This window comes from Episyrphus balteatus, chromosome 2 (assembly GCF_945859705.1).
Source record: "Episyrphus balteatus chromosome 2, idEpiBalt1.1, whole genome shotgun sequence".
Lineage (NCBI taxonomy): Eukaryota > Metazoa > Arthropoda > Insecta > Diptera > Syrphidae > Episyrphus > Episyrphus balteatus.
Genome location: NC_079135.1, coordinates 58,653,342 through 58,665,660, shown reverse-complemented (window position 1 = coordinate 58,665,660; position 12,319 = coordinate 58,653,342).

Below are 12,319 nucleotides of genomic sequence, written 5' to 3'. Positions count from 1 at the left end.
TTCAACTCAAAAACTTTTTTTTGTGTTTTCTTGTTCCCAAAATGTAGGTTTATCAAATGTTATCAAACTTTATGCTGATATGTTTTATAGAATCTTCACAATTTTGCCTTAAAGTGAAAAGTGCGCACACTTAGCCCAACTGACTCTAATTTATTCAACCTTCAACTACAAGCAATAACCGATATTAAATAAAATATTCGTGTTTGGTTCTTTTCTTAACAGTATAAAATGCTTTTTAATTTACGTAAACAATTACCAATAAAACACGGTAGTTAAACACGCCAATAAACTAGCCAGTTACAGAGTTACAATATAAATATAAGGGATCAAATCGTCGCATACGTTAACGAGTAACTCGTGATCGGAATCTGTTCATTTGGCATGATGTCATACGTACAGCAAACGGTTTGAAGCTTTCGAAAAAATTGTAAAGGCAAAAAATTATTAGTTTATCTTATGTCGTTTTCGATTGGACGTCCAGAAGCGTCCGGAAGCGTTTGGAAGTCTTCTGAAACCGTTTTATTGAATTAAAAATGACAGGAAGAACGCTTCTCAGAAGAAAAATTCTCTTCTCGATTCAAAATCAGAATCAAATCCAGAAGCACTAATACATGAATATTTAAAAGTCAAAATAATCACTCAATCACTAATTTTTTTGGTTTTTCATTCAAAATGTTATTTTTTTCTGTAATTCAACAAATAAACGCATTATATACTTACTTAAAATATTCTGCAAACCAACTGTCCCATTTATTAGCTGAATATTACCGTTTTTGAAAATTAATTTGCAATATTTCATTTGAAGGAAAAAAAAATTATTTATATTTGACATTCAAAATTTCACAGAATAACTAACACAAACACAAAAACAGAATTGAGTGGAAGTGATTCAAACTGTTTTATTGGATTTCAGAATGAGTGAATCCTTGAGTGATTCCAGTCGAAAACGACATTATTTTAATATTAATTAAACTGTTTGAAATCACGAAAACATACAGTAAGACATATCGCTGGTCGAGAATTATAAGGTTGTATGTTTTATGGAAACCCCTGCAGACATACAACAGTTCAAAACACCAGCACCAATCCCCATTGCAGACCATTGATTTGAAAAATTCATTAGCGAAAAATTTAATAAAACTATTAAATGTATTACAAAACATTTTTTAAAAATCTTTCCAAAAGTGTGACTCGAACCCACGCGATTAACGCTCCCATACCTGTTATCACAGACGCTATTCTTGTTTAACGTATCACTGTCTTTCGTACACTTGAGGTTTCGTGAACGGATGCGACGATAAACGATAGACATTAAAAGAGAATCAGACTATATAATTTCTTTTAAAGGACAACTTATATAAACTAGATATAAAACCACACTATTCAAATTCCAAAATATTCACAGCGTGTTCGTTCGATTCTGCTTATAGACTATACAAAAAATGGAAGCCTATTTACACCATTTTTTAGTTATTTTCATTTTGCTTTTCATCAAAATTAGTAAAAGTTAGAAATGTTTTTCAGTCTTAACTCTTTACTACAACAAATATGTATGAAGCAAATTTCAGTTTTAGAAGTACAATTCCTGCCACAAAATTTATTTAGGTAGCAGGAAAAACGAAAAATCATACATGTTGCTGAACATTTTTTTAAATGAGAAAAAAAACCACTCGAAAGGATTATATTTTCATTTCATTAGTGTTTCTCTTCCAAATTCCATTGAAATGGCATGAGCTCAGAGTTCAGACAACTTCTTTTTGACAGATTGAAAAAAAGACGCTATTATGAAATGCTGAAAAAGTCGTTTTTTATAAAATGTCGTCGCTTGGTTGCTCAGACCTATAAAAGGTCGCAAATAGCACTTAAGGTCTTCTAGCGGTAACGCTGGTGGAACTAAATAATTATAACAAAAAGAATGCCAAAAATTATACCGAATATAATTATTTATAATAATTTTTTTTCCGACTAATACCGGGTTTTACTGCAGGTACGAAGAAAATTAACATTTTAGCAATTTGATGTGAATAATGTGCCCAAATATTTTTGGCCAGGTTTTATAACAAAATACCGCACTGTGCGACGACGATGCGGCGCAGCGCAAGGTGCGATAAAAGAAACAATTTCATTTCGCAAAGAATGTATTTCATGGTTGGTTTTGAAGAGATCGGAGATCCTCAGATGATTCCTACGTGTTGAGAAGACACAGCGGCATCCCCAAACTTTTCTAACAAATTGGAATTGTGAAAGTCGGCTCAGCATGTGGCCACCTCAATCTACGTAAATAATGATAATGTTCTGAGGTACCGAACCGATACCCTATCAGGCCCGTAGCCAGAGTTGAATTTAAGGTAGGGCAACGGTCTTATCAGGTAGGGCATTGGTAATCGTTTAAAAAGTGTTAAATTGCTAAACTTTATTTTTCCACCTCTACAACTACAAATAGACAAATTTTGCACCATTGTATTTTTTTATACATATAGCAAAAGTAAAAAAGTGTACAAAAAATTGTTGTCTGTATATTTGGTTGTTTTAATGTAAGAAAACTTTACACTTTTGCAACGATACAAGACCATTTGCATCGAATCGGGAATACCCTATTGTTTTTGTTTGCCCTAAATCCAGATTTTGGGGGTATATATTGTAGAAAGAAAGTAGGCCTCTTTACTATGTTCGACAAAAGGTACTAAGTCGTGCCTAAAGTAATCTTTAAATGTAAGTTTTTGTCACACAGCGTAATCTTTGACAAATATGTAGTGAAAACTAATTTATTTCATTGTTTTTGTCTTAAAATCCCAATAGAGCAAGCACAATATACAACCAATTTAATTTTTTTTTTTGTAAAAAATCTGCACTTTTTTTTCGGTTCTATCTTCGAGTCTACTCAAATAATTTTTGAACATAGTAGACTCTTCCATTTTTGTTGGAATTGTTAGACCTTAAACATTTAACTTTTATTTTGTATTTGAGACTAAACTAAACTTTTCTAAAGGCTTTTTTGTGTGCTGAACTCGGCTCCGCAAAATTAGGCCCCAGGAAATAAGGCTCACCTCAATCTACGTATTTTTCCATAGTGAAATTATGCCCCACTGAAATATGGCCATAACAAAATGAAAAAATGCCTCAAAAATAAATGAAATAAGGCAATAACTTCTTTTGATCTTTTTTGAAAAAATGAAATAAATCTCCAAGTTTTCTTTTTCATCATTAGATAAATCGTGCGATTTTGTTAGCTATTCTGTTACTTACTAATGCTTTTCAATATAAAAATCTTACTGGGTCCTTGATAAGCGGAGTTTCACAAAAGTTTTTTGAAAGACAATTCAGTTTAGCATTTTCATGTAAATTATGAAAAATGAAATAAGGCCCCAAATTATTTTTAAAATAAAATGAAAGTAAGGTTGTTTCATAATGAAATTACCTATGCCCCAAAAAGAAAATGAAATAAGGCCCAAAAAATGTAACAACACCCCAAAATTTGAGAAATTTCGTTCTTGTTTTTTGTGTGTATTTTTGGGGCCTTCTAGTCCAGTAATTTTAGGTTTTATCTGCAGAAAAATTCCTACTGGGCTCGATTTTGTTACGACGTTGTAATGAAGATGTGAAAAATCGACATTGATATCGCTTCCGCGTTAGAAGTTATAGAGGTCAAAAGATCACGAAAATCAGTTTTTCGCATATATCTCGTGACCTGTTGCTCGAAGGTCAATAGGGGTCTATCGAAAATCTGTTTGTCATAAAATTATCTACAAATATAACGAAGGTCTATATCAAAATCGAGCCCAGTAGGAATTATCCGCAGATTGGGGTTGAAAATGCCTAAAATTACTGGGCTATTCTTTCCTGGGTCTACTGAACTCGAAGTCAAAATATTTAGGTACTTTTTTCGTTTTTGAAATATTAATGCTATGCTGAAAAATGCAAAAAAAAGCTGTTTTTTTTTACTGTTTTTGAAGTTATGCTCTAATGTTCCGGTTTCTTAAAAAAAAACTTTGCCTTCTATCAAAACTGTTTAAATCTTTCCGATATTTTCTTTATTGTCTGAGATATCTTCAGTTGTTTTGCATATTATAATATCATAAAGGAGAAATTTAACGTCTCTTTTATAAGTACGATATTTTTAAAAGAAGGGCATTTTCATATTTGAAATTTTTGAAAGTAGGACGTTTTCATAAGAAGGGCATGTTTTAAGGTATGGCATTTTTAAGGCAGGGAATTATTGAATGTACGGCATTTTTATAACAAGTGTATTTTTGAAGGTAGGGCATTTTTGAAGGTAATCCCTTTCTGACGGTAGGGCATTTTTTAATGTAGGGCATTTTCCAAGGTTGGACTATTTAAAGGTAGGGCATTTTAAATTTAAGGTAGCGCATTGCCCCTCAATGCCCCTCTTGGCTACGGGCCTGTACCCTATTCCTTCACAATTGAATCGTCCAATAAAGGATATAACAAAAATATATAATGAAAGGGCGGATTGCGGTTCGAAATGAGTGTGATCTACATCAGAGTCGGAGTTCTGGTTTTAATTGAGTTGTCTCTCGAATTGACACCTTAGGTACCTACACCTTAAAAAGAGAATATAAGATAGTGCAAAAAAGAAAAATTACGGACACATAATGATTGTACCGGATTTTTTTTAACTTTAAAGAATTAAGAAAGAAAGCACTTAAAATAATAGAAAAGAAAAAGAAAGAAATATCTATCATTATAAGAACCATTGAATAATTATGTATAGAAGTGACACCGATTGTTGTTAGCGCCAGTTTTTTTTTATTTTTTCGGCAATCAGATGTACTAAAAAATCCCCAGAGAGAATGGAGCTTGTCCTAGATAATAGTTTTCAAAAATTTGTTGATAAAAAAGGAAATTTCACTAATATGTTCATTGTACAAACATAAGGAAACAATTAATATCAAACACAAATAAATCGTATCGACACATGGACATCTTATAATAAAAAAAAAAAAATAAGGAATTGTTACTCAGACATACAAAATGAAACAAAATCAAACAAATATATTGAAACCTTAGCTGACATATAAACGTATCCAATCCATAGTAACTCGAAACTAAAAACAAGTAATTAAATAATAGGTGTGTTTTTTATTACCACCGGATTTAACTAGACAAAAAAAACGAGTGTCGGGGCTAAGCAATTTACATGTTAAATACAACAACACCTTAGCCCCTCGGTCTTAGTTGTTTAGCCCGGATGTTTCTCGGGGCTCAACTTTTCGAACTACTTTTGCTGTATTAAAAAAGTAGTTCAAATCAGCTTTAAGTACTAAACATGAGCAGTAGATAAATATTCTTAAAGGAACGCAGCTAAAGTAAAAGCGGAACTGACAGATATGTCTCCGTTTTTGACAAAATATTGATGAGGTTCGGAAGATATTCATGCCTATTACCGAAGACGCAGTGATCCACTCCTTGGGAAACTACTCGATCCGCAACCGAATCAAATTTCAATCACGAAAAGACACTAAACTGCTTACCGACATATGCCATTGTTGACATATGTCATTCTATCACTTCCGCACCGGCCGGTTCAGTTTCGATCCAGCCTATATACAGATTCCTTCGAAATCAGTCGTATTGAAGTAACCATTGCAGCACCTTTATATAAACGAAATCTGCAAAATGAGTACATCAAATTGTTGGAAATTAAATGATCTCTAAAAATTGTCATGAGTATTTTTTCAATAAAAGTTATAGAAAAAAAGTTGTGGCCCTTCAAAGTATTTTTTCTTGAAAATGCACATGTATTTTCAAGTATAACTTTCTTATTTTCAATTTTACAGAAAAAAGTACCTTGATCAAAATTGTAGAAAAGTAAATTATCTACAAAAACGATGCAGCAAATTTTTTTGTGGGACTAACGGTTCGCAAGATATTAGTAAAAAACAGTTTAAACCACTTTTTCCAAGATGGCGGTAAATTGGGGGGTTTCAACCCCGAAAACTAGATTGTATTGTTACGAAAAAGAAGAATTCTGTTTCTAAAAATAATTATAATCAAACAAATCTTGATTTCTGGACAGCAACCACGTTGTTTAGAAATGTCACCATGACAAGTTGTCAAATGAATTTAATGTAAGAAAGAGATGTAAGGACAGAGACGACTAGCGTTTAAAGGGGAAATTGTGTGTGGAGAGTTTCGAAACAAATAAAAGGAGGCTGCGACAGGGATGACTTTCTTCTTGATCTTCAACCTCTTCTAAGGCAGACAGCGTAAGAAAATCATCTCATCTAACCAACATAATTAACCTCTCGGGAACCAGAAATTCTTTTCAATAAAATTATCATCTTTCGAGATTATTTTCTTTTTATGATTTTTTTGTCAGACACATCTTTAAGGTTCTGCTCCTCTAGCCGCTAATTCCACTTTATTCTTTCTTGGCAACGTCGAGATTTTGTAACACTGGTGTCAGGTGTGGGGTCATATTGATCAGAGCTAAGGATAGTTCTTACCAAAATGGACGCAGAACAATTGAAAGCACAGTTTGACTCTATGATCCAACTTATGAAAGATAACACCCTTAAAGAGCGCTCTTTTTGGGATGGCAAGTTGTCAGAATGGAAAGAGGAACTGAACCGGCGACAAGAAGCAACAGATGAACGAGTCGTTGCATTGGAAAAAACGTTCAGTAGAACATTTGATCCAACTGAAGTGCAACATTCGTCACCCCATTCCGAAGATGGAGCAGCTGGTGCAGCAATCACGCAACAGCTACCAGCAAATCAAGTAGACGGGAGTAGACAAAAACAGAAGGAGCTACCAGAGCCTCGTATGGTTTTCCAACCAAGCGAAGTTTTCGAAAAACCCAATCGGACTGTGCATGAAATTGCGAATCAACCAAAACGAACCAAAGCAAGTCAGCTTTATGGTGGCTCTCAGCCACGCTTCTTGAATTTTAGTGTCTTGCAACCATTTGATGGCCAAAACTCTTGGGTTGATTATGAGCGGCAGTTCTGCATAACAGCTACTTTCTACGGTTGGGACGAGGAGGAAAAAGCATACGCATTAGCAATGCAGCTGCGAGGTGAAGCCCTGACAGTACTAAGCGCACTCCCAAGCGGAAAACCAGTTAGTTTCGAAGCGCTTACCAAACTCTTACGGCAACGTTTTAGTCTCGATACAAGTTTTTCTCTCCTCCAAAACCGTGTGCAAAAACCAAAAGAAACACTAGCCGAGTTTGCCGTCCAGCTGCAACGTCTCTCCGTAGCTGCATTCCCAGGTTGTGCCGAAAAAGTGGTAGGGGAAATTGTATTGAGCCAATTCGTTGATGGAATTCGTGACGAACAGGTCCAGAATTTCGTCGCTATTGGACGTCCTCAAAGTTTGCAGAATGCTCTGGATGTCACTACTCGCCTCGAGCGCCGTGGTCACAAACATGTTTTTATGACAATCCCCGATCGGAGTAAGAGAGACGACCAGAAACAAACAGCTAACGAAAACCCTAAAGATATCCGATTTTCTTATACGTATTCGGAAAACTAGATACCACTGGCAATGTAGAGCGGAAGCCAGTGGTGAAAGAAATCACCGCTCCCTCATTAAATAATTCATCTTTTGTTTCTCCCACAGAATCTCCACTAGAAACCGTGACCACGGAAAAAAATAAATCCAGCTTTGTTGGCGTCGTCGGCGAGGCCAGCATCAATTTATTCGCTTATATCGAGGGCAAGAAATGCTGCATGATCATTGACTCAGGTGCAAACATATCAGTAATTTCTGAAAACTATTTGCCGGAGAATGCAAAAATTGGTGGCTCTCCTCTTCGTATATCAGGTATATCCGGAGGTATGATCGTTTCAAAAGGTACAGTTGAACTGAAATTTGTAATTAACCACCAAGAGCAACAACACAACTTTGCTGTGGTGGCAACGAATGCGCCAAGCATTTTAGGACTAGATTTCTTGGTTAAAAATGAATGTTTCATAGACTTTGAAGAGATGTGTTTAGAAATTCGAGGCAGGAAACATCCGTTGCACCTTCCGTGTGGAGCTCCGAACGGTTTACTTCTCACAAGGGCATCACATCTTTTGCCAGCACGAACAGAAACGTTAATAACAGTTCAGCATCCAGAAATTGTGATTTGCCTGATGGTGTCTTGTTGGGCAGAGGGTTATTGCAACCAATTGGCGATGAAATTTTTATTCGATTGGTCAATACTTCTTCAAAAGACATCACCATTCCAAGAAATAAAATAGTCGGTAAGATGGAAAAAGCTGAGATTTGTGAGATCCCCCTAAACGAAGATGAGAACAGCTTAACTACAATAGATGACCTGGTGACATGCTCAAAACATCTTCTCACAGAGAAACAAGAACGGGAATTCAGAAATTTACTTCAAAAATATTCTTCTGTATTTTCAGTGGGACCAGAAGACTTCTGACGGACAAATTTGATACAGCATACCATCAGTACAGGAGACGCGAAACCAATTAAGCTACCGGCAAGGCGTTTGCCAATAGCTAAGCGAAAAGAAATGGACGAGCTCGTCAAAGACATGCTAGAAAGAGGTGTAATCGAACCTTCGAACAGCCCTTGGGCAGCCCCAGTAGTTTTGGTGCGCAAAAAAGATGGGTCCACCAGGTTTTGCGTGGACTACAGGAGCTCAAACGAAGTCACAAAGAAGGACTCATATCCGTTGCCCTTGAGGGAAGACCTGCTTACATCCGTTGGAGGATCATCTTGGTTTTCCACCATGGATCTGCAAAGCGGTTATTGGCAGGTGGAGATGAACGCCGAAGACAAGGAAAAAACAGCATTTACCAGCGGCACCGGCCTATGGCAATTCCTTGTCATGCCATTCGGGTTAAGCAACGCTGGTGCTACCTTCGAAAGGCTAATGGACCGCGTATTGAAGGGCTTTCCTGTGTATTTAGATGACATCATTTGCCATTCAAATGGATTTGAAGAACATCTAGCTAAGCTTGAAGACATTTTTATAAGATTAAAGGATGCTAACCTTAAGCTCAGTCCAAGTAAGTGCCATTTTTTTTTAAGAAAAGCGTTAAGTTTTTAGGTCATATAGTGTCCGAATCAGGGTTGAGAACGGATCCCGACAAAGTGGAAGCTGTTCTACAGTGGCCAATCCCAAAAACTAAAAGGCAAGTCGAAAGTTTTCTTGGTCTCTGTTCCTATTACAGAAAATTCATCGGAGGCTTCTCGACTGTCGCAAAGCCATTATTCGAGCTAACTGAAGATAGACGTCGTTTTGAATGGAGCCCTCCTTGTGACGAAGCTTTGAAGAAACTAAAAACAACTCTTACTTCTGCCCCCATATTAGGCTTTCCGATTGAAGCAGGAACTTTCGTCCTGGATACGGATGCTTCAAACGTCGGAGTAGGTGCAGTATTGAGCCAAAAACAGGGTGAGTCGGAAGTAGTTCTAGAATATTTCAGCAAGACGCTAAACCGAAATGAACGTAATTACTGCGTCACTCGGAGGGAGCTCCTGGCAGTAATTCTAGCTTCAAAAAGATTCCATCATTATTTATTCGGAAGGCGTTTCTTATTGCGGACGGACCATGCTTCACTTAGATGGCTATACAACTTCAAAACACCAGAAGGGCAGATGGCTAGATGGATCGAAATACTCCAGCAGTATGACTTCGGGATCCTCCACCGACCTGGAGCTAAACATGGCAATGCCGATAGCCTTTCCAGAAGACCCTGTGGCAGTTGTAAGGTGTGCTCTCGTGCAGAAGAAAAGGAAAAACTAAACGCCGAAGTTCTTGCTCTTCAGGCAGTGCCGTTGACGATGGAAGAAAGGCAGCGAAAAGATTCTACATTAGCGAAGGTAAGAACGTGGTTAGAAACAGGTAATCGTCCATCGAAGCAAAGCATTGTCGGAGAAAACTCAACCGTCAAAGCATACTTTGCACTTTATTCTTTCTTGGCAACGTCGAGATTTTGTAACACTGGTGTCAGGTGTGGGGATCTGCAAAGCGGCTATTGGCAGTTGGAGATGAACGCCGAAGACAAGGAAAAAACAGCATTTACCAGCGGCACCGGCCTATGGCAATTCCTTGTCATGCCATTCGGGTTAAGCAACGCTGGTGCTACCTTCGAAAGGCTAATGGACCGCGTATTGAAGGGCTTTCCTGTGTATTTAGATGACATCATTTGTCATTCAAATGGATTTGAAGAACATCTAGCTAAGCTTGAAGACATTTTTATAAGATTAAAGCTCAGTCCAAGTAAGTGCCATTTTTTTAAGAAAAGCGTTAAGTTCTTAGGTCATATAGTGTCCGAATTAGGGTTGAGAACGGATCCCGACAAAGTGGAAGCTGTTCTACAGTGGCCAATCCCAAAAACTAAAAGGCAAGTCAAAAGTTTTCTTGATCTCTGTTCCTATTACAGAAAATTCATTCATTATTCGAGCTAACTGAAGATAGACGTCGGTCGTTTTGAATGGAGCCCTCCTTGTGACGAAGCTTTGAAGAAACTAAAAACAACTCTTACTTCTGCCCCCATATTAGGCTTTCCGATTGAAGCAGGAACTTTCGTCCTGGATACGGATGCTTCAAACGTCGGAGTAGGTGCAGTATTGAGCCAAAAACAGGGTGAGTCGGAAGTAGTTCTAGAATATTTCAGCAAGACGCTAAACCGAAATGAACGTAATTACTGCGTCACTCGGAGGGAGCTCCTGGCAGTAATTCTAGCTTCAAAAAGATTCCATCATTATTTATTCGGAAGGCGTTTCCTATTGCGGACGGACCATGCTTCACTTAGATGGCTATACAACTTCAAAACACCAGAAGGGCAGATGGCTAGATGGATCGAAATACTCCAGCAGTATGACTTCGGGATCCTCCACCGACCTGGAGCTAAACATGGCAATGCAGATAGCCTTTCCAGAAGACCCTGTGGCTGTTGTAAGGTGTGCACTCGTGCAGAAGAAAAGGAAAAACTAAACGCCGAAGTTCTTGCTCTTCAGGCAGTGCCGTTGACGATGGAAGAAAGGCAGCGAAAAGATTCTACATTAGCGAAGGTAAGAACGTGGTAAGAAACAGGTAACCGTCCATCGAAGCAAAGCATTGTCGGAGAAAACTCAACCATCAAAGCATACTGGAGTTTGTTCAGGCAACTTAAACTTGTTAACGACGTCGTTTCGAAGGTCTTCAAAGGAGATTTGGGAAGAGACAGTTTCCTAGAAGTCGTTCCCAAAAGTTTTGTTCCAGACGTACTGGCGTCCCTACACAACAGTTCCTGCGGGGGCCATTTTGGACATAAAAAGACAATGGGTAAGGTTAAAAGCAGATATTTTTGGATAGGTCTCACCACAGATGTCAAAATCTGGTGTCTAAGCTGTCACCAATGCACCGCTCGAAAAGGCCCTTCCACCAGGACTCGTGGCAGACTTCAACCTAGCATCACAGGTGCTCCCTTCGAAAGGATTGCTGTGGATGTTCTGGGCCCTTTACCACGTACAACGAATGGAAACCGATTCATCATAGTAGTAATGGACTATTTTACGAAATGGCCCGAATGCTTCGCTGTGCCTTGCCAAACTGCAGAGGTAGTTATTACTAAATTAATCGATGAAGTCTTTTGCAGGTTCGGGTTACCTTATTTCATCCACTCTGACCAAGGTCGCAATTTTGAGGCGGAAATCTTTAAATGTGCGATGGAAGTCTTGGGTGTCGAAAAAACAAGAACTACACCTTTAAGACCCCAGTCAGATGGGATGGTTGAGAGGTTTAATCGGACGCTCCTCGATTACTTAGCCAAGTTCACCTGTCGACAACAAACTGAGTGGGACAAACATCTACAACCGGCACTTCTGGCTTATCGCACGGCAGATCACGAGTCGACAAACTTCTCTCCAGCCCTAGTAATGTTCGGTCGCGAACTCAAATTACCCATCGACTTATTACGAAGCACCCCACCGGAGGAAGCAGTAACAATTCCCGAGTATGTATCAGAAGTTCGAAGGAGATTTCAGAATGTCCATCAAGTTGTCCAAGCCAACCTACAATTAACAGCAGACTCAATGAAGTCCAGGTATGATTTAAAATCGAAACCTTTATCTTTTGCAGCTGAAGAAAAAGTGTGGTTCTATAACCCGAAACGACGAGTTGGTTTTTGCCCTAAGCTTCAATGCGACTGGGAGGGATCGGTGGAGGTTGTGAAGTGTCTTTCGGATCTAGTCTACCAAATACGAATTACTGGAACTCGCAAGCTGAAGGTGGTGCATTTGAATCGTCTGGCGCGGTATGTGGAACCTACTATGACTCAGTTGGAACTTTGAGTCTTGAAGAGGGGGCTATGTTACGAAAAAGAAGAATTCTGTTTCTAAAAATAATTATAAT